This window comes from Gavia stellata, chromosome Z (assembly GCF_030936135.1).
Source record: "Gavia stellata isolate bGavSte3 chromosome Z, bGavSte3.hap2, whole genome shotgun sequence".
NCBI classification, from domain to species: Eukaryota; Metazoa; Chordata; class Aves; order Gaviiformes; family Gaviidae; genus Gavia; species Gavia stellata.
In genome coordinates this window covers 16,954,629-16,976,699 of record NC_082637.1, presented here as the reverse complement: position 1 = coordinate 16,976,699, position 22,071 = coordinate 16,954,629, and the positions used below count along the sequence as shown (strand labels likewise).

At 41.1% G+C, this 22,071-nt stretch overlaps 1 protein-coding gene across 1 annotated transcript in view; it reads right to left on the bottom strand.

Annotated features, from left to right (window-relative positions):
- The window catches only part of GHR (growth hormone receptor), a 127,210-nt gene that overhangs the window by 71,125 nt on the left and 34,014 nt on the right, over nucleotides 1-22,071 (bottom strand). Inside the window, exon 3 of the mRNA XM_059834431.1 lies at nucleotides 13,262-13,346. The gene's annotated coding sequence lies outside the window, so the exon portion shown is untranslated. The remainder of the gene's footprint in view (nucleotides 1-13,261; nucleotides 13,347-22,071) is intronic.

Below are 22,071 nucleotides of genomic sequence, written 5' to 3'. Positions count from 1 at the left end.
AACCAGGCTAAGAAAACCTCTGAAAAAAGAAACAGTCTAGTCACACACAGCATGCTGAGTGGTTTGCGTCTACTCTGGTCAGGTAACAATGTTAACACTCAGAGTAAACCAGAAGGACTTTTGCTTATAAATAAAACCATTGTTTGAAAGTGAGATCTTTACGTTTAGATAGCTCCTGAACCTGAAAGGACCTGAAGGAAGGAGAAGGACATTATACTTCGTTAAACTGCACCTATGAAGGGACTTCTGCTTTTGCCATCTCCGTTAACTGACTGTACTCCAAATATGAGAGCGTTTTTTCCCCTGTAACCTCCTCCAGTTTAGCACTGCTTGCCAAAGCAGCACATGTGCAGCTAGTCCAGAACCAAAGGTGGCCTCTCTGCTGCAAACCGAACCACAAAATTATTGAGTGAAGGATTAACCTAAGCAGCTTTTCTGCACATTGCTACATTTCATCATTCCGTCAGATCACAAACAGGCAAGGACACAAGAGCGTGCAATGCAGATGAATACACACCAATACATCCACCACCAAGTAAGAACAAGTGCTGAGAAAGGAACGTAACTCCAGGCTCTCCAGATCTGTCCTGAACCTTGTTTATGCAACTACCAAATACATATGTACATACCCTCACAGAATTTTTCTGGGTAAAAGGCCTTTATTTTTCACAGTGCAGATTTTCCTTACAAGCCATCTCACGGCAACGTTAGTGATGCCAAGAGGAAATCTTCTTTCTGTGCTTGTGTAAAAACATTCGCACCAGTTTGGCTGATCACGCATAGCTGAAATCACTTTGCCTGCTTACCCTCATTCCCCTGAATGCCAACAGGACAGAGTCATGCTGCAGATGAAATGAGTTACAGCCCTTCCAATCAACACAATCCAAAACTGCCACGGACCTAAAGACTTCTTCCCTTGCTTGCTGATATTACAGCTTGATTGAGTCATCAGCAGCACTTGGATGAATGACTGTTTTTATAGAACCCTTGTCAGTGCTATATACTCAGCCGAGTTACGAAACAGAAATAACAAATTGTCACAGTTGGTATGAATAACACACCATTCAGCCAGTGTGTGCGGTTACCTGGGATATGAAAAGAACAAGGAATAATACCATAGAAGCAGAAATTATGTACTGCAAATTAAAAAAAAAAAAATCTCATAAAGGCCACATTTCAGAAAAAAAAACAAAGAACAAAAGTCAGCACCACCGGAAAGGAACGAAGGACTCTGGCATAAAGCTGCATTTATTATGCATGGTTTGATGCAAATTCAAGGATTATTAAAAGGTGCATCATTATGACAAACTAAAATTATGGAACAGAGGCAATTTTGTATTATTAATTAGAGCTCTATGTAAGTTAAATAATTTATAATAGTTTCAAGTATTAAAATTGAAAATGGAATCTATTAAAATAATTGCTTACTTTGGATTTAGAAAAATTGATTTTTTTTCCTGAACAAACTTAATTTTGGAATAAAGACTACATGAAAGCTTCATTTTAATACCAAATTTATTTGTATCTCCATTGTGATAGACACCCTCAATACTTTTACCAGAGCTGATTTCTTTATCCCATGGATAGATGTGTCAGCTAGTCACTCTGATTTAAACTGCATATAAACTGGTAAGAGGCCAAATGGTTATCAGTTCTTGGATGTGGTTAAGGAGCCCTTCAGTGAATCCAGAGTTTGGATACTGCTCTGGGCTTGTAATGAAAGCTGTTCTAGGTTAACCCAGCTATAAAGTCATAGCCCAAGAACTGGGCCATGAAGTCCAAGGATGGCTATGGCATATGGCGTATCAATTCATTATTTACAATAAAACCTGTTACACTTTGACAACAGTAACCTGACAGACTAGGTACACAGAGGAAGGATCTTAGCTATAAGACTAGTAGATCATCTTCATCAGAAGACAATTGCTAAAAGAGAATCAAGATTATAGTCTTAAATTTCTGTTTACTGAATAGATAGAAAATTCTGAACTTGGAAAAGACTTAATTGCTTTGTTTGCCTTTCAGCCCCCAAAACACATCAAAGCAGCAAAATAGATGCATCTCAGCTGAAAGAAATTGCAACATTTAGCTGCTATCATGCAGATGTGAACTGATGAGCTGATACTCAGCTTTACGTGTACTTGTATCATTAAGGAAGAGGATCCAGGCCTGTTTATGACAGGGGTAATTTTTTCAGGCTATAAACACTTTTTTCAACTACAGTGGTAATTCTTCCTAGGCTTTTTTTTCTTTTTTTAAAAATATTTTTATTAATACTTAGATAACAGTCATCCAAAAGACAAAATTCATCTCTTCGCTTTGTTATTTGTACAATCAATTGCAGAGAAAAGTGACTTTCTCTATGTGAGCAAAAAGTATATTCCAGTTTGTTTGAAGTAGTATAATGCATCAATTCAATGTCAAACATCATGACAAGAAAGGAGAAAGAAATGCCTGCGTCTGTATCTAGAACCAGCCCCCTAGTAATCTGTACTAAAAAATGAGGTTTTACTCAAAGAAAAACATTTCACTGATATAATTATTCGCACTTTACATAAAGAGATTAAATGATATTTCCAGTGGTCTAAAACATTTCTGTGCCAGTGTGAGAAAAAAACCCACAAAACTCTTCAGTGTCTTGCTAGCATTAAAGTTTAAATCCCGCCAGGACTCAGCAGCGTGGCCCCAATCTGGCAAAGTAGTTAAAGACATCTGATTTTAAGCATGCAAGGTTATATATTTAACACGAGAACATGGCTAAGTAATTCCCCTAGCACAGCCAGAGAGCTTAGCACCTTGCAGAAATTATGAAGAAATGATGAAGCACAGGAATTGTGGTGGAAAGCAACCTCTGTTAGATTACTGGGTGTTTAGGCTGGAACGTGAGGGAAAACAAACAGGATTATTCACATGCTTAATATTAAAGAAGCTTCTTATATGTGCTGCTGGATTGCCACTGCACAGCACGCCAGTTCCACTGTTCCAGTTGGCATTTTCTTTGCAAGCCTTCTCCTGTGTGCTAGTATCTGTGTATCACTCAAAGCATACTACCTACTACTTGGGGAAATATAGTCAGTTAGGTTTCAGCACACTTTACAAATAAATCTGCATCTGATCTCTTTGAGCTTTTCTATAACATGAAAACCCTGCTCCCCCTGATTTCCTGAAATTGCTCTTTGAGGGCTGAAAGGCAGGTTTGGGTTCAACATGGTTAGAAGAAATTGAGGATGCTTTGTTCAAAAATGCTTGGATAAAACCAAACCCTGTTTCACCTGAGGTTAGCAGGAGCTTCATCATGTAGCCAAGCATTTTTGCTTTATATAATTTTAAATAGTATTTATATAGAAAAACCTTTTCTTCCAGGCAAAACATCTTCAAGTAGGTGTAAAATTTAATTTCAAGACCCTGGTATTTATCCTAGACTAATGGAACTACTTAACACTCCATTACCATGGGACAAATTAATTACATGGTTTAATCGTATGCTAAATTATTCATGTGCTCCTAATCAGATTAAAGACTACAAAACAAAGCTTGTATGGCATTTAGGAAGTCATTAACCTAAATAGCAGATTAAGTGAAAGCTGGTAAATGATAGACAAAGGACTTGAGAGGCATTTCTGGATGGCCACTCATGACTCCAAGTACTCACATATCTACTATCACTTCGTGAACATACAAAGACTACTCAGCTTGACAGAAGGTATAACAGTAAACAATGTATTTTAAATAGGTGCAATTTTGTATGTTCTGAAGTTCATATTAGTTTAAGACATGACTTACATTGATTTAATTCGCATTTGTAATTTAAAGATTGAAGGTAACTTTAAATCTCATTTAAACTGAGGTAGAGTTAGCATATAAGTGCATCTATAATTGCAAGTAAAAATCTCTGTTTAAGAAGCTCTCTTTTAATGAGAAACAATATGATTGCAATTGCTTTCCATATGTCCTCTGCAAGATCATACCAGCATTGTTCCCTGGCCCTATTCTCTGCTGATTCAGTGCTTCAAGTCCATACAAATCTGAATATATGAACTGTGGGCACCTACCGAAAAGTAGCATACTGCATTGAACACTGCATAAATCACTTTGTATAGCCATATGCAAAGATTTTGAGCTAGATCCTTAATTGTGTAAATCAACACAAAGTTGAAAAAGATACTGAATAAGACAAGCAAGGGGGGAAGAAGATTCAGTATTTTTAAATGCAGCATTGCCAAAACAACTTTTCATGAGGTAAATAGAAACTTGTGAAGAACCGCTGCTCTCTGTTAAAAAATTTCATAAAATCTTTAAAAGTCAGTTAACTTCTCCCTCCACTTGCATTGGTAAGACCTGGAAATTAAAATACCCAACTTTTAAGTTTAATATGTTTTGATGAAGCATCTCACATACAAAAATAGACAACGCCCACACTTACCGAAGTGGCTTAAAACCACATCAGCATTTATATATACCATCCAAACAGGAGCTCTAGAACCTTTATACTGTACCAATCACTTTTGATACACATTTTTATGATACAGCTGTCGATGACACCTTTTAAGCCAAGAGCCATAGGAGGCATGCTGTTAATTGTTTTAATAGGAAATTTTTCCAAGTTCAGCGTGTCTGGCATTTCCAAATACAGGGAGACAAATCAGGTCATTTCACTAACTGAATTTATTAAGTGTCAATGTAATGTATATATTGGGTACTCTGCTTTGTTTTTTAAGGACTTCAAGCAACTTTTCTTCCAGATCACATTTTGAATCCTATCATGGCATTATTTTAGCCATTTCAATTATCACAAGCCCTGAAACAATTCTTCACAAGGAAGGCACAGAAGTGGGGTTTGGTTTGGTTGCATGCGCTCGCTGGTGCCGTCGGAGGAATCTTGGTTTTTTTGACCATGGGGCGGTCTACACGGCACCGGGCCTGCTGGCTGCAGATGGAGTTCAACTATCGTCAAGAGGGAAAAGGATTCTCGCTCATGAGTTGGCGAGCCTCATTGAGAGGACTTTAAACTAGATTTGAAGGTGGAAGGGGATGAAACCAGGCTGCCTAGAGATGAGCCTAAGGCCGGCGTGCCAATGTCGGGGGCAAAATCGATAGCCCAGCTCAAGTGCATCTACTCCAATGCACACAGCATGGGCAGCAAACAGGAGGAGCTGGAAGCCATTGTGCAGCAGGACAGCTATGATGTAGTCGCCATCACAGAAACGTGGTGGGACAACTCGCATGACTGGAGTGCTGCAATGGATGGCTATAAGCTCTTCAGGAGGGATAGGCAAGGAAGGAGAGGTGGCTCTGTATGTTAGGGAATGTTTTGATTGTATAGAGCTCAACGATTGTTGAGGAGCAAGGTTGAATTCTTATGGGTAAGGATGTGGGGGAAGGCAAACAAGGCGGATATCCTACTGGGTGTCTGTTATAGACCACCCAACCAGGACGAAGAAGCCGACAAAGCGTTCTACAAGCGACTGGCAGAAGTCTCACAGTCGCAAGCCCTTGTTCTTGTGGGGAACTTCAACTTGCTGGACGTCTGCTGGAAATATAACACAGCAGAGAGGAAACAGTCCCGGAGGTTCCTGGAGTGTGTGGAAGATAACTTCCTGACACAGCCGGTAAGGGAGCCTACCAGGGGAGGTGCCCTGCTTGACCTGCTGTTTACAAACAGAGAGGGACTGGTGGGAGAAGTGATGGAGGCCGTCTCGGGCTTAGCGACCATGAAGTGATAGAATTCTCAATTCTTGGCCAAGTAAGGAGGGGGGTCAGCAAAACCACTACGATGGACTTCCGGAGGGCAGACTTCAGCCTCCTCAGGACACGGGTTGAGAGGGTCCCTTGGGATACGGTCCTGAAGGGCAAAGCGGTCCAGGAAGGCTGGGACCTTCTTCAAGAAGGAAATCTTAAAGGCGCAGGAGCAGGCAGTCCCCATGTGCCGTAAGAAGAGCCAGTGGGGAAGACGACCGGCCTGGCTGAACAAGGAGCTTTTGCTGGGACTCAGGAAAAAAGGAGAGTTTATCACCTTTGGAAGAAGGGTTAGGCAACTGAAGAAGAATACAAGGACCTCATTAGGTCATGCAGAGAGGGAATTAGAAAGGAAAAAGCAATCTGGCCACGGTTGTAAGGGATAACAAAAAATGTTTCTATAAATACATTAACAACAAGAAAAGAGCCAAGGAGCATCTCCATCCTTTACTGGATGCAGGTGGGAACATCATCACAAAGGATGTGGAAAAGGCTGAGGTACTTAATGCCTTCTTTGCCTCAGTCTTTAACAGCCACACCAGGTATCCTCAGGGTATTCAGCTCCCTGAGCTGGAAGACAAGGATGGAGAGCAAAATAAACTCCCCGTGATCCAGGAGGAAACAGTTAACGACCTGCTATGCCACCTGGACTCTCACAAGTCTATGGGGCCTGATGGCATCCCCCAAGGGTGCTGAGGGAGCTGGCAGAGCAGCTTGCCAAGCTGCTCTCCATCATTTATCAACAGTCCTGGTTAACAGGGGAGGTCCCAGATGACTGGAGGCTTGACAACGTGACGCCCATCTACAAGAAGGGCCGGAAGGAGGGTCCGGGGAACTACAGGCCTGTCAGCCTGACCTCGGTGCCAGGGAAGGTTATGGAGAGGCTCATCTTGAGGGCGCTCACAGGGCACATGCAGGACAACCAAGGGATCAGGCCCAGCCAGCACGGGTTCATGAAGGGCAGGTCCTGCTTGACCAACCTCATCTCCTTCTATGACCAGGTGACCCGCCCAGTGGATGAGGGAAAGGCTGTTGACGTTGTCTACCTGGACTTCGGTAAAGCCTTCAACACTGTCTCCCACAGTATTCTCCTGGAGAAGCTGGCGACTCGTGGCTTAGACAGGTGCACTCTTCGCTGGGTAAAAAACTGGCTGGATGGCCGAGCCCAGAGAGTTGTGGTGAATGGGGTGAAATCCAGCTGGCGGCTGGTCACAAGCGGAGTCTCCCAGGGCTCAGTTTTGGGACCGGTCTTGTTTAATATCTTTATCAATGATCTAGATGAGGGGATTGAGTGCACCCTCAGTAAGTTTGCAGACAACACCAAGTTGGGAGGGAGTGTTGATCTGCTGGAGGGTCGGAAGGCTCTGCAGAGGGATGTGGACAGACTGGATGGATGGGCCCAGGCCAACTGTATGAGGTTCAACAAGGCCAAGTGCCGGGTCCTGCACTTGGGTCACAACAACCCCATGCAACGCTACAGGCTTGGGGACGAGTGGCTGGAGAGCTGCCCCGCAGAAAAGGACCTGGGGGTGTTGATTGACACCCGGCTGAAGATGAGCCAGCAGTGTGCCCAGGTGGCCAAGAAGGCCAACGGCATCCTGGCCTGTATCAGAAACAGTGTGGCCAGCAGGAGTAGGGAGGTGATCGTGCCCCTGTACTCGGCGCTGGTGAGGCCACACCTCGAGTACTGTTTTCAGTTTTGGGCCCCTCACTACAAGAAAGACATTGAGGTGCTGGAGCGTGTCCAGAGAAGGGCGACGAAGCTGGTGAGGGGTCTGGAGCACAAGTCTTATGAGGAGCGGCTGAGGGAACTGGGGTTCAGTCTGGAGAAGAGGAGGCTGAGGGGAGACCTTATCGCACTCTATAATTACCTGAAAGGGGGTTGCAGAGAGGTGGGTGTTGGTCTCTTCTCCCAAGTGACTAGTGACAGGACAAGAGGAAACGGCCTCAAGTTGCGCCAGGGGAGGTTTAGACTGGATATTAGGAAAAATTTCTTTACTGAGAGAGTGGTGACACACTGGAACAGGCTGCCCAGGGAGGTGGTGGAGTCACCATCACTGGAGGCGTTCAAGGAACATGTGGATGTGGCATTGTGGGACACGGTTTAATGGACATGGTGGTGTTAGTTGATGGTTGGAGTTGATGATCTTACAGGTCTTTTCCAACCGTAGTGATTCTGTGATAAATTGACACAGGGTGCTTTAAACAGATATGAAAAACCCCCCATACCCTCAAAGCCTGTAGTCCTTTCATAGCTTAGAAAGTGAATCCAGATGTCAGCTGTTCTATGGGCTGCAGAGAACAATTAATTGCAGGATTACTTGGTGGTCTATAAATTAGTTTCTTGGCTAAGAAGGGTCTGGTTTTGGCTGGCCTGGAACTGAGTTTTTATCTCCCTAGGAGAGCAGGATTTCTTCTAGTCACAGACATGCTCTATGGTAGACACCTAAAACTCACAGAAAAAGCACATACTGTGGGTCAGCCAGGTTTCTCCTGGATAGCTCAGCTGGTAGGAAGGTACCCAACAGCTGTACCCTTACAGACTAGGAACGTCCTCAAAACATAAAGCTTGCAGTTGTGTTTTAACTTCCCTGTGTCTTTTTGTTTCATGTTAAAGGAAAGGGTTTTTCTAAGATTTTAAGTCTTAACTAAAATAATGTGCATTCCTTTGCTATAGATACTTGTTCTAGATCCCACTACAGATACTGCTAGGCATACCTACCTGCATGTTTGATAAAGGACCTAGACAACAGTTTTGAGCCCGAAAAGTTAAAGTAACATACTGCAGAAATGTTAGGAAACTTGCATCATGTGGTGTGTGGCATTTTAAGCAACTATCTTATTTGAAACAACCTAAAAGCTATTTTTTTCAAGAAGAATTCATCCTGATGGGAGTCATACATTTTATTTACTGGTGTGGCTGAAAGCCATCTGATATGGTAACAAGCAGCTATTACTAGGAGCTGTAGCACAAATTAATAGAGATGGTGGTATAGCTTTACAGAGAAACATGTGAAAAAGAGGACTAGCATTTCTTTCTTCAACAAAAATTGGATTTTTTAAGTAGATTTTTATTTATGGCATGTCATTCATAAACCAGATCTAGCCCATGAATTGATGCCATCCAGCCTGTGTCACTTCTGCCTGGAGGAGATGAGAAATGGCTTCTAAAGCCATGAAGGCTGCCTGAACACCCCAGCTTTTTCTGCCAGCCACAGCCCAAAGGAGAGCTTGGTTTCATCCTGCTGCCATCCGTGCAGGGAGATATGGGGAACTCTACTTTCTCAGGCCTTTGCTCCCCTCCTTTCCTTCTTCCTATTTCTTGATGTCAGCTAGTGATGGAAGCAGACTGCCTGCATGAGGAAAAGAGATGGGAAGAGAAGTTGCAAAGCATGGTGAGAGGGATGAGCTGCTTCCCCCGGGAGAAGGCACAGAGGGTGGACTGTGTAAGATACAGAGCGTGGATGCGGTAAGACAGCCTGATGTTGCTGAACTAACAGGGGGACCACTGCAGCTAAGTGGGAATATTGAGCTAAGCCTTTCCAAAATCCAGATTTACTTCACACATACTACTGCAAAGATTGGACCATATGGACATATTTTTACAAGTCACACATAATAAACCCTACAGTAATATGTACAGTGTAAGACTTGATTTGCTGGAGTGCATTTTTAAAGCACACTGAGCCATGTGTGGGAGGACAGGTTTCCACAGATTTATCTAATCTGATTCTTCTCACTGGTTGAGTGTAGTATATATAGTCTGGAAAACCTATTTTTCACAAATAATTCTCAAACAGCAAGAGCCAGAATAAAAGTGGCTACCATTGAGTGCAGGGTATTGTCTTTAAAAGAAAAAAGACCATTAAGTAAATACTTTGTGCAGTATATTTTAATGTTAACATTCCTAGTTTCCTTTCTATTTTATGCACAGTAATTAATAAAATATGACTGCCTGTAGCCCTTTGCCATGACATAATACCTGACTTTGCCAGACTTTTTCAAACTGAATCTTAACTTTGATTTCAAATCTGCAGTAACATATGACTCAACAGCAGCAGAATTTAATTCAATCTATTTAACAGCAAATTAAATTGTCCTACTGATGACTGTATCATTAAATGCTAAAAAGCAAACTCTTCAAATTGTATGATGAACTTATAAAGCAAAAGTGTGAGGAATAGCCCTAAAGCTAAAAAAAAAAGAGTTGTTTGGGGTTTTTTTTAGTTAAGTATATATGTCTCTGATCTATTTATAACACTATTGAGCGAAGGATTTGGATATGATCCCAGTCACAGACTAGTGGGCATAGCCTACACATGGTGCATACCTAGTCTGTGGTAATCTAACATCACCAAACAAGTTGCCTGATGAGAAAAGTATTACAGCATGTTGGTATTAAACTGATGGATACATTTATTGTATTATTGACATTTTCAGTGTAGCCAAGTCCTTCCCTGAACTTAAAAGGCTGTTCAAAACAAGAAGCCCTGTATTCCTATAAGTTTCTTCCAAACTGTGGAGGAACAGTCAATTTTATTTCCGTACTCTTAGCTTTTCTCAGGCTCTCACAGAATCACTAAGGTTGGAAAAGACCTGTAAGATCATCAAGTCCAACCATCAACCCAACACCACCATGCCCACTAAACCACGTCCCACAATGCCTTGTCCACACGTTCCTTGAACACCTCCAGTGAAGGTGACTCCACCACTTCCCTGGGCAGCTTGTTCCAGTGTTTCGCCACTCTCTCAGTAAAGAAATTGTTCCTAATATTCAGTCTAAACGTCCCCTGGCGCAACTTGAGGCCATTTCCTCTTGTCCTGTCGCTAGTCACTTGGGAGAAGAGACCAACACCCACCTCTCTGCAACCCCCTTTCAGGTAGTTGTAGAGAGCGATAAGGTCTCCCCTCAGCCTCCTCTTCTCCAGACTGAACAACCCCAGTTCCCTCAGCTGCTCCTCATAAGACTTGTCCTCCAGACCCTTCACCAGCTTCGTTGCCCTTCTCTGGACACGCTCCAGCACCTCAATGTCCTTCTTGTAGTGAGGGGCCCAATCTCACAGCATCACAAATGGTTTTCATACACGACATGCTGTATTCCACAGCAAGCAATTTAGCAGAGCTTTATTTAAAGGACAGAGAGCTGTGCTACTGGACAAGTGTTAATAGCTAAAGAAATTACAGTTACCAGAATATTTTACAGCAGTTATTTTACAAACATCTCTGCTACTTTTGGCCAGATCTTAACTTCTTTTCCAGCATATTCAGCAGCACTACCAGCTCCGCCAAAATCTATTTAAAGCTGTGCCTCATATGTTATCTTCCATTGGGACTGTAAATGTCAATGAGGCACAAATTACTCTCGCCACATCTATGGGTCACTTTCAGTATCCCAGACATGAAATAACAAAGCGTCCGTTTAATTTTTAAGGAAAGAATGCGACACATTCATTTAGGATAAACAAAACCCGCATTCAGAGTAGAACATTATTAATCTCAGCCTAGACAATGTGCAGATGAACATCTCCCATTGTGCATAATGCATTAAATGTCTCAATTTCACAGAAGAGCTGAGCAATAAACTTGCCTCCAGATGACTGAGTCTGGGGCTGGTATTGCCAAACATGTACTGAAAGGCAAATATATGAAGGCTAAGCCATTAATTGATCTACATGGGAACAGTTATCACATTTCCAGTTCCTAATCTGAAACTAACTTGGCATAGGTAATATAAATTACAGACATGTCATTTTCAAGATATCTGGTCAGCACAATCTCCCCTCCCCTGTGATCACGTTATACTTGGATTAAGTTAGTTGCTCTTCCCTGTGCCAAAATGTTCTTTATCTCTAGTTAGTGTAAAATACCAAGTCAGAAAGCACCACAGAAATTATTTTTACCACTCAGGGATCCACTATCAAGTTCCGAGCCCAGGGTCACACTTAAATGCAAAGGGTTTGAACTCTCCCCTGGTAACACAGTGTCAATATCACATCAAATATGACAGGCACTGTGTGAGTAACAGCATTTCCTAAGCATTGCAATGCTTTGGTCCCTTCTGGAATTTAAGAATTATTAGCCTTCATTTACAAATAGGAAACTGAAACACAACAGGGTGGCAGAATCCCTGTGTGAGCCCGTGGTGGAGCTCAGAAGTGAGGCCAGACCCCATGTCCAAGCTGTGTGCTCCCAGTACTGGGCACGCTTCTTGCACCACTGCTTGCAGAGGAATCGGGAATGGGCAGCTCAGCTAGGGATCGACCGGCTCACCAGGCACAGAAAGCCAGGAAATCAGAGCACAGAAGCAGCTTTCTGTATGGTTGTGTTGCCATGCTTCAGCTATAAAATGAGAGAAGTCATTCATAAATTGTTTTTCAGGTGTGCTTAACTCTGCATGAGAAGTCACACTAATCACAACGAAGGTGGCTTTGATTGAGGAGATCCCTAATGACTCTAAGTTACGCCTACTTTACAAACATTTTTTACAAGTAACTTTTCACTATTCTGACCTTCTTATTTTCTTAGTGGAATTAGTATACCCTTAGACAAGTCTCCCAAGCAGAGATCCATGGTGCAATGAATGTGTCTAGAGTTCCACCATCTGGTTTCAGAAACGTTAAAAACATGGCCATAGAGTGGCAAGTTTCACCTATTGTTGGTGCAGCCAAAGCAAAAAGTCTCCAGAACTTCCCTTCTATTTAATGATGTTACATTTGTGTACACTTTAACAGGAATAGCCAGTTAAGTCTCATAAAACTGCTGTAGTACACAGATAGCAGCTGTGTACTACAGCTGTACTGATGCAGCCATTTAGCTTTCCAGATAACAGCTTTCCAGTTCCACGGCATAAGCAATCATAGGTCCGAATCCCTTATACCACAGTGTATTTCTGTTTGATTCAAATTTACTCCACTGTAATCTGATTAAGCTTTCAGTAATATACTCCAGATATGAATTAGACTGAATACGTACATTCAAATTAGATTTCATTTAAGTGTCATTTAGACCAGAATTTGTTTTCTACAACGTTCTGATACACATTTTCACATTCTCCTTCTCTGGGAAAACACAGATTTTTTTTCAATATTGTTAATTTAAAACGTCAGGCAATTAATACTTTAAATAACATGATAAATGATAAACGGCTCACTAAAATACAGTATAGTAATTTTTCTCCAACAAGGAGAAATGGCTTTTAAGCACTTCTACCAGTTACTGAGCCGTTTGTCTCAAATGCTGGCTACTAGAGATTGGTAGAAACGGGCTTGAAGCCATCAATTTACATAGGAATTGAATTTGACAGCCTTAATTCAAGTATCTCTGTTGTTTGGGGTAATAAAATATGGCAATTGGATCCCAATCAGAATTCTGTACACTGCATATTATCATTATCACCTTCTGTAGGAACGAATCATGGGATCTGTGAGGATTATCTGCAGAGCACTACAGGATATTATAGATCCCTCTGCTTAGCCAACATTCATATTAAAGTCACTTGCAGGTAAGATAGAAGTTATCACACTACCTCAGATGTCAGCAGGGGATGGATGATGCTTCACGCCTCCCTCAGCTCAACTGCAAATCGCAACCTTCTCCAGCCATCCCAGCACCTACACAAAATCAGGGGAAACAGAGATAAGAGATGAGTTCTGGAACGGCGGCAGGAAGGCGACACAACAAAATCCGAATGGGCATCCTGGCACTGTTGTCCCTCGGGGAAGGCCACCTCGGGAATGGCCACCAGCTGGGCAGTCTGCACAACAGCCGTGAGCAGAGCACCTGGGCTTCTCACTCAAACAGCAGCGGCTGTCCGAAACCCCTTGTGTGGCTGAGGGCTTGCCAAGCCGCAGGATCCCACGCTAACCTTGACATTAAAATGCATGAACACATAGATTTAAATGGCAAAGAGAAGTCAGGGTGACCGATCGAGACTCATTTTCAATGCACATCCATGGTGGAAACCAGCTGGACTGGAAGTAAACTGTGAATCACCAAGGAGAGGGTGTGGATGAGTAGTACCTCACTACTACTACTTTAGACAATAAATTACAGTGTAGTAACTTATAAACTGGTAATTTTTTCTCTGAAAGGACAGTGTGTAAGTCTCAGAAAGATGGCATGCTGTTAAAAAAAAAGAAGTACGTCATTTGTTATGTTCAGAATTCCTAAGCACATTATCACTCCCATGATATTTGGCACAGCAGCAGCATCTAAAACGGTTTTGAATTAGTAGTACTTCTATATTTAAATAAAAATAACATTAATTCAACATGGAAGGTTACTTTTTCCCAAGGATGCAAGTCAGCTTTTTAAAGCATTTTAAAAAAGTCAGCCATGGTGCCCACATTAATTGAATATTTCATAATAATTTCATTTCTAGTGGGTGGGACTATCAAAAGAAGACCAGATTTCGCAGTATCGGGCTCTTTAAATAACCAGGAAAAGAAAGCAGTCTGCAAAACCCCACAAATAATGTCTAAAGAAATGCTGTATACATTCAGATTGAATACCTAGAGCCACACTGCCCTAGACTTAATAAGAAAGTAATATTTTAAAAGAGAGTTTTCCCTGACTGAGTACTAGCACTGGCTTAAGAAAGAGCAGCAGGAATCTTACTTGTACCCATAGAATTTTCTTCCTTTTATGTGTATCATTTTAATGTATGGATAGCTCCATAAACAACAAATAATGGAAAGCAAAATGTGATTGTGGTGAAAATTTCACCATATTTCTCGGGAATCCTTCTTCAGTGCAACATGTAAAAGGCTAAGTGTCACCTCTGTGTTTATACAAAAAAAGAACACACATGCCCTCCCCAACTACCAAAAGAGAAAATCCTTGAACTGAACAGAGAGAAAAATTAAACAGACATATGAAAATAATAGAAGGCATTTTCCATGCAAAAGCAAGAATAATATGCAATAGCAATCAAGGTTAAAATAAATCATCCTATGTGCAGTTAGCTGAAGTGAAACCTGTAAGTATGGTTCTCTCCTGGTTCACATCATGCAACGAGAGTACTACACAGGTCCATACATGGTAAGTCTTTACCTTTTACCCCATAATATGCACAGCCAAGTTCTAATATCCAACTTTTCAGAAAGAGCCTGCTCACATTTCATCAGGCTGAGAATCTAACTGATTGTGTGTCCCATTTATGTATAATTCCATAGAGTCTTACATTGATTTAATTGCTGATTTTCAAAAGAACTCTTAATTTCAGAGAGGATAATGGAGCAGTGAGCCACAACTCTCTTTTCCAAAAATAAAGGGTCAGCTTAGGCTAAAACAAAGTTGTAAAGTCTAAGGCAGCTGTTGACTGAAGCGAGCTACCAAGGACTACTGACAAATTCCTGTTTCAAAACACCCGGTAGGGTATTAGGAAGTAGAAATGATCTCCATGTGACAAAGTCAGAATCCTACTACAGTAGGACAGGGAAAATTACTCCAGCAGTCTTTCCAAAATATTTTGAAATCCTGTTCAACAGCAGAAAAGATCTCTTAGCTACTTTATGGGCAACAAAAGGGAAATGTCCTAACTTCTGATTACCTAATTGTACTCAGAACATTTTGTTTCACTCTTGGTACCAAGTGGTGATAGCACAAAGACTCCATGCAGTGATACTGTTTATTTGCAATGTTGCAGTTTAGAAGAAGCCACACAAGAATGAAGACAGTTATATTTGCACTTGGCTCTGACACTTCATTATGTGTGAAAAGAGGCACTACTGCACATAAGGTAGCAAGCTAGATGTCTAAATGGCAAGCAGCCACCTTTTAAATGCTTCTTGGAAAAACTGCAACTTCAGCAAAAGGAGAACACAGATTTGTGTGAATAAACTATACAGGCTTCTTCAGAGACATATTTTCTCGGAAACACATTTGATTATTCTAACCCATGTGGCAAACGAAAGGATTGCAGCACTGAATTAAGACAGGGCCCATCCAGGACTAGTTTGCTTCACAAACTAAGAAACAGACTCAGACTCATCATCCCCTGGACTGGGATGTGAGGATCTGTGCCCATTGTATCTTCTCAGTATGTCCCATGTAACCTACCAACAAACAATCAACTGGAGAAGATGAGATGGACCCAAATGTGCCAAAAGATCTCTTGGTCTTCAAAAGAGCATCTAAGCAAAGGCCCAGTGCTGAAAAAAGTTAGAAAGGCTTTTGACACTGTCCCATGTAAAATCTTCATTGACAAATTGATGAAGTACAAACTAGATAAGTGGACAGTGAAGTGGACTGAAAACTGGCTGAAATGCATGGCTCAAAGGGTTTAAATCAGTGGCACAAAGTCCAGCTGAGGGCTAGTCACTAGTGAAGTAGCCTGGGGGTAAATGCTGTTTAGTATCTTCATTAATGACCTTTTTCAATGAAGAGGTGATCAAACAGTAGAACAGATGCTTAGCGAGGTTGTGGAGTCTGGAGATACTCACAACCTACTTGGACATGGCCCAGGGCAACTGCACTAATGAAACCCCACTCTGAGCAGGACGGTTGGACTACGTGATCTCCAGGGACCCCTTCCAACCTCAATGATCCTGCGATTCCATGATTCTGTATGTTTAGATACGGAACCGAAAAGTTGCTGGCAGTAGACAAAAAAGAGAAGGATATAAACAACATGCTTTGGAAGAAAGATGGTAAACTATGGACACCCTATGATTGCATGGGTCATTGAGGAAGGATGGATTAGTTCCAAGCAGACACATGACCTGGATTCACAAGTCCTAACAGATTGTTCAGAAGCCCTGCCCCTCCATTATGCTGGGCTACCAAGAGATGCATAAGAGGATCTCTGGCATCTGTGATAAACTATTTCCAGAGTGTTTCTGCTTGTAAGATTTGGCCTAAGGAATTATAATTTTCTCTGTATTGTAGTTCTCCTGTATTTTACTTCTTTCCATTTCCAGTTAAACAACTCCTCTACAACTAAGCTCAAAGGAAGACAAAACATAATTTGCCTGAGTTTTATTCTGATTGTATCTGATACGTGTTTTATTCTTTTGTCCAGTTTGAATCAGTTGTGATGCATGGCACTTGCTGAGAGTCCTAAACTCCTTTCTCCTGAACCTGTTTTGAAAATATTTGTCTCAAACAGAAAGAAAAATGGACTTTTCACATGCATTTTTAAGATTCCTCCAATCAAGTCATTCCATCCATTTGATGGCAAGTTGACTATGAGTCAACAGTGTGCCCTGGGAGCCGAAAGGGCCAACCATGTTCTAGGGTGTCTCAATCACAGCACAGCTGGCCGGTCGAGGGAGGTGGTTGTCTCACTCTACACCGCACTGGTGCGGCCCCACCTCGAGTACTGTGTGCAGTTTTGGGTGCCTCAATGTAAGAATGACATCAAACTATTAGAGTGTGTTCAGAGAGGGACAACCAAGATGGTGAAAAGCCTCAAGGGCAAGACTTGCAAGGAGCGACTGAGGTCACTTAGCTCATTCAACTTGGAGAAGAGAAAGCTGAGGGGCAACTTCATTACAGTCTACAACTTCCTCAATGGGAGCAGGGGAGGGGGAGGTGCTGACCTCCTCTCTCTGGTGACCAGCAACAGGACACGAGGAAATGGAATGAAGCTGCACCAGGGGAAGTTCAGATTGGACATTAGGAAAAGGTTCTTCACTGAGCAGGTGGTCGGACACTGGAACAGGCTCCCCAGGAAAGTGGTCATGGCATCAACCCTGTAAGAATTCAAGGAACATCTGGACAAGGCTCTTAGTCATGTGGTTTAGTTTTAGATAGCCCTGCGAGGAGCAGGGAGTTGGACTCAGTGATCCTTACGGGTCCCTTTCAACTTGAGATATTCTATGATCCTTCTTAGGTCCAAACTTCTCACCTTCAAACTCTACTTCTCTAATATAACGAGGTTTCACATCCTCAGCTGAAATACTGTTTTGCAGCTGTGAACTCACTCCTTAAAATTCTCTCATCAACTTTTTTCTCTGCACAGACATTCCCCAAATTCTTTCAAGGAAACATCAACAAAACCCATCAGAACCTTCCATCATCTTTCCCTTTTTCCTCTATTCAGATAGCTAAGGCTTTTAAACTGTTTTCCTGGTTTAACCCTTCACTTGCCTCACCAGCATACCCTGGACAAGGGGTGACATTCTAGTTCCAAATCAGAGCCTTTTTTTCCCCTCTCAAGCTCTTCATGTCCTTAGGAGTCTAACAATAAATCTTGCCCTTCATGTTTTAAATACTTCACTGAACCACATTTCTGTTCTTACAGATTTGGCAGTCTTTGCCTCTTTGACATAACAATAACCGGAACATTTTCTTAGCAGCACTAAGCTGAGTAACAACTGATATTTATTTTGGCACTTGTAGTAGGGATGAAAGGTGAATTTATGTTTTCCACTGCATTATGCTTACAAGTATATCTGTGGACAGGATAGCTCCAGAGGTCTGCACTGCAGTTCAAGGCAAATGTAGGAATTCAATACACCTCTTTGGGTTATAAAAGAAAGCATCAGAATTGTAAAGGATGAAAACAGATGAGAAGTCCAAACTTTCTAAGTAGGTAGCAATTTCACTTGACATACAAGATAGTTCTTGTGGTATACAGACATTCAGCCTGTCTTCCATAAGTGAAACATGTTATATTCCCAGATACAGTTAATTATCTACTTGAGCTGGAGGAACGTTATGAAAAATAGTTCAGTCGATGTTTATGTAAAGTGTTTTGAGATCTAGTCAGCTGGAAATCCAGAACTCTACTAGCTGAAACTGTTGCTGACATATCAGTAACTTAAAAGAGAAATTTTCTTGATAAATTAACAGGGAAATACCAAGTATAAGCTGAGAAGAAAGATGTATTACTCGATCACTGTAGCCATTTCTCATGTCCACACTTAAGAGACTAACAAACTTTAAAAGAGCAAGGACCTAAAAATGCTATTCGAAGTCTGGCTCATCTTTTTATAATCAAGATAACAGCTCCAGTTTACTTGACAAAAATACATAAAAAATTACTCAGTTGTATCTGACAATAACCCATATGTTGAAGAAGCTGTAAATGCTAGATTGCTCTTTCATGAAGTAGAGAGATACTAAGGAATCAAGAATAGAAATAGGGGAAAAAAAATTTACAAGGCTGATATAAAGTGAAAAACTGGAATTCATTAGAGGCTGAATTAAAAAAACCAAAAACTCCATCACTTCAACTTGCTTTTCAAGCATAACAAATTACTAAGTACAAGTAACTGGCAACCTGTTTAACAGAACTATTGAAAATATGGCTGGGCAGAACTGCCAGACATCATCTGGTCCACTCCCACTCTTCACAGCCTGATTAATTAATTCTTGCTTGACACTCATCTCTGCTTACTGGATTTTTCTAAATACCAACGAAGACCTGCAAAGATTTTGCAACCTCCTGAGGCACTCTACCCCAATGCATGACTACCCTTACCACTAGGAAGGTTATTCTAATATGTACCTCAAGTCTCTTGAGGTAATTAAATTCCTCTACTTTTTTTTCCTCCCCCATGAGAATGAAAAGTAGGTTATTCCCTACCCTTTTTTCATAGTCTTTTACCTATCTGAAGACTGTTGTACTTCCTCTCTAGATGAAACCAATTTTTCAACTAAGTTTTCTCAATCACTGATCATTCTCATAGCTTTCCTCTGGACTCTCTCCAGTTAGCTCAAGTTTGAAACAGCAGTCTATCTGAGTCTTTATCAAACCTAAGCTGAAAGGATTATCTCAGCTAGTTCTCTTTCAGCTTTTCAGTTCTCTTACTGTATCTGCCTTTTTGTAAGAGGATGGCATTGTTGACTCATGATCAGCCAGCTCCAGATGATTTTCTGCAAAAGTGGAAAGCCTGGTTGTTGAATAATATGATTCTCTTTCTTCTCACCATCTCCCACTCCTTTTTGATTAAACATTTCTAAATATGCAGATAAAATATAAAAGGATATGGGAAAACAAAGCTGTTAATTTTAACTAAAGACTAAAACTACTGCAAGGATAAAAACTGTGGTTCAGGGAACTAGGACTGTATTAAGGTAGAATAAAACATTTTTCCAAAAGGAAATACAGAATATTAAGAAAATCACCTATTAAATGTATGTTGCCAAAATAGTCACTGCTCTAAGAAAAAACATAGCATATGGGACAATTTGGCAAACAAAGAAACAAAATTTACTGGATCAAAAAAGCTCATGACTAACCAACACAGTGGGTGAACAGTTTAGTGCTTTAAAGTACAGGTCTTAAAATTCAGAGATACAAATTTTATTTTAAGCTTACTGGTGCCTTAGTATGTAACTTGGGCAAAGTTAAAACCTCTATGGCTCTCATTTCCTCCCCACTTTTGGAAATGGTATAATCTACACCTTAGGACAGTGCTCTCGAGGACCAAGGGGGGATAGCAGCAAATTTACCTAATCTCCATCGGTGCTACATTTGAGTTTAATTTGGCCATTAAGTGCTGCAAGTGCTATCCTAAGCATTATTAAACATCTTCATTTTTAAATGACTGGCTTTACAAGTTTCACAAATAGTTCAAATTCAAACAAAGTGTTACCTGTGAACTAAGATGGTGGCCACTTTCTTCAACCTTCTTTTCACTCAACTGCAAATCCAAAAAGCCCAGTTTTCTGCCTCCATTTTCTGCCTCACTGACTGCTCACTGAATGCTCCGTCACTTTGTTTCCCCAAAAACCTAACATTTATCATCGTACAGGTTCACTTGCACTTTAGCAGGGGTCACATTTCCCCAACACAAGAAGAAAATAAACTCTTCACTAGCACACGAAATTATGTAGCAAAACAGGCTGATCTTCTCCTCTCTCCATACTTTTGAAGTTAGATGGTTCTAACCTTTGCAGTCCTGAACTGCACTTCCTCAGCCCTTTTGCAGAGTCAGGGAATCTCGACATCACTTGGCTATGCAGAGCCTCTGAGAGTACAGCTCCAGGTCAGCATGACTGGTGCTATCAACAAAAAGTGCATGTAAATAGATTAACCATTAAAGAAACGGATTTACGGAAGTTTGCTAAGAAGGAAGATGCCGAAGGAGTGAAAAGTGCAGCTGGGAGGTGTGTACGCACATAGGGCTGAAGGGCTAAAACGTAGCCCCTCCATCTGCTCTAGATCCCCAGCCAGGGGCTGTTCCTTGAGTTAGGCATCCAAGCCTCATCAGCTGTTCCTGCAAAATGATTAGATACTTGTGGACTCAAATACTCCTGGAATATGAGTGAATGTAATAATCATGTTCAAATTAAACATTTTATTAACATCAAATATTGATCTTGTTTTTGCTCATCAACAATCACTAATGAGGTCTCATGTAAGGCAAAAAGAGTCACTAAGATTTACATTTTAGTTGTGGCTTTTTTATTGCCTTCTGTTAGTTTTCTGGGATGAATTATTTGCAAGCTACATGTGTACTTTGTGTATTTTCATACTCTAAATATATTTTTCTTCTGGCTCTCCTCCACAATTTTGGATAACAAAGAGCCTTCATGTTAGAGAGCACTCTAACAAAGCTGTGGGAGCCATATACACTATGCATTTTAATAGCGGTTTTTCCAAACTCCATAAATTGCTGAAGAAGAAACATTTCTTCTTGATTTCAGTCTTCCTGTTCTTCACACTTTGAAACATTTCTAGTTTCTAAAATCTGAAGAATGATCCTACAAGAAAAAAGCTACTAGATCAGGAAAAAAAAGTCTTTTACAGTTCTTAGCTGAAGGCACTCAGCATTTTATTTCATAGTCAAGTATTTCATCTGGGGAGATCTCAAATTCAGCTCCTTATCTCGATGAAGATTATACATGGCATTACTGGCCTATAACACCCATGGAAATAGAGACCCAAAAGAGATTTCTTATGTCAGATATTTTGGCCCCCATATAGCAATGACACTATATAGTCACTTTCATATTTTTCTTCACTTCTGTTTTAAAAGCAGTCCCCATTTGCTTCTGGCTAGTACTCAAATCAATAAAAAAAGGAACACAGCTCCAGAATATCTCCCTGCAAGTCAATCACAGTGAAGCACCTGGGGAATCTGAGCATTTAATCCATACCCATCCACCCATCTTCCATAAGACTGCATGGGCTTGCATATATGTATACATTTAAATTATAGGATTTATACATATGGCATGTGTTTGTACCACATGTCTCTCATGTTGTGAGTTCTTGTCATGGCTGCCATTTATTTTCTTTGAAGTCCTGCTTCTGATTTTCATGTAAATTTTCCATCTACACTGCCTCTTTAGCTTGAATTCTTTTTGATACATCTCAGGAAAGGTGCAAGACAACGTGCTGCCCATCTGAGGCAAAACAAAGTCCAACTGTAAGACCATCAG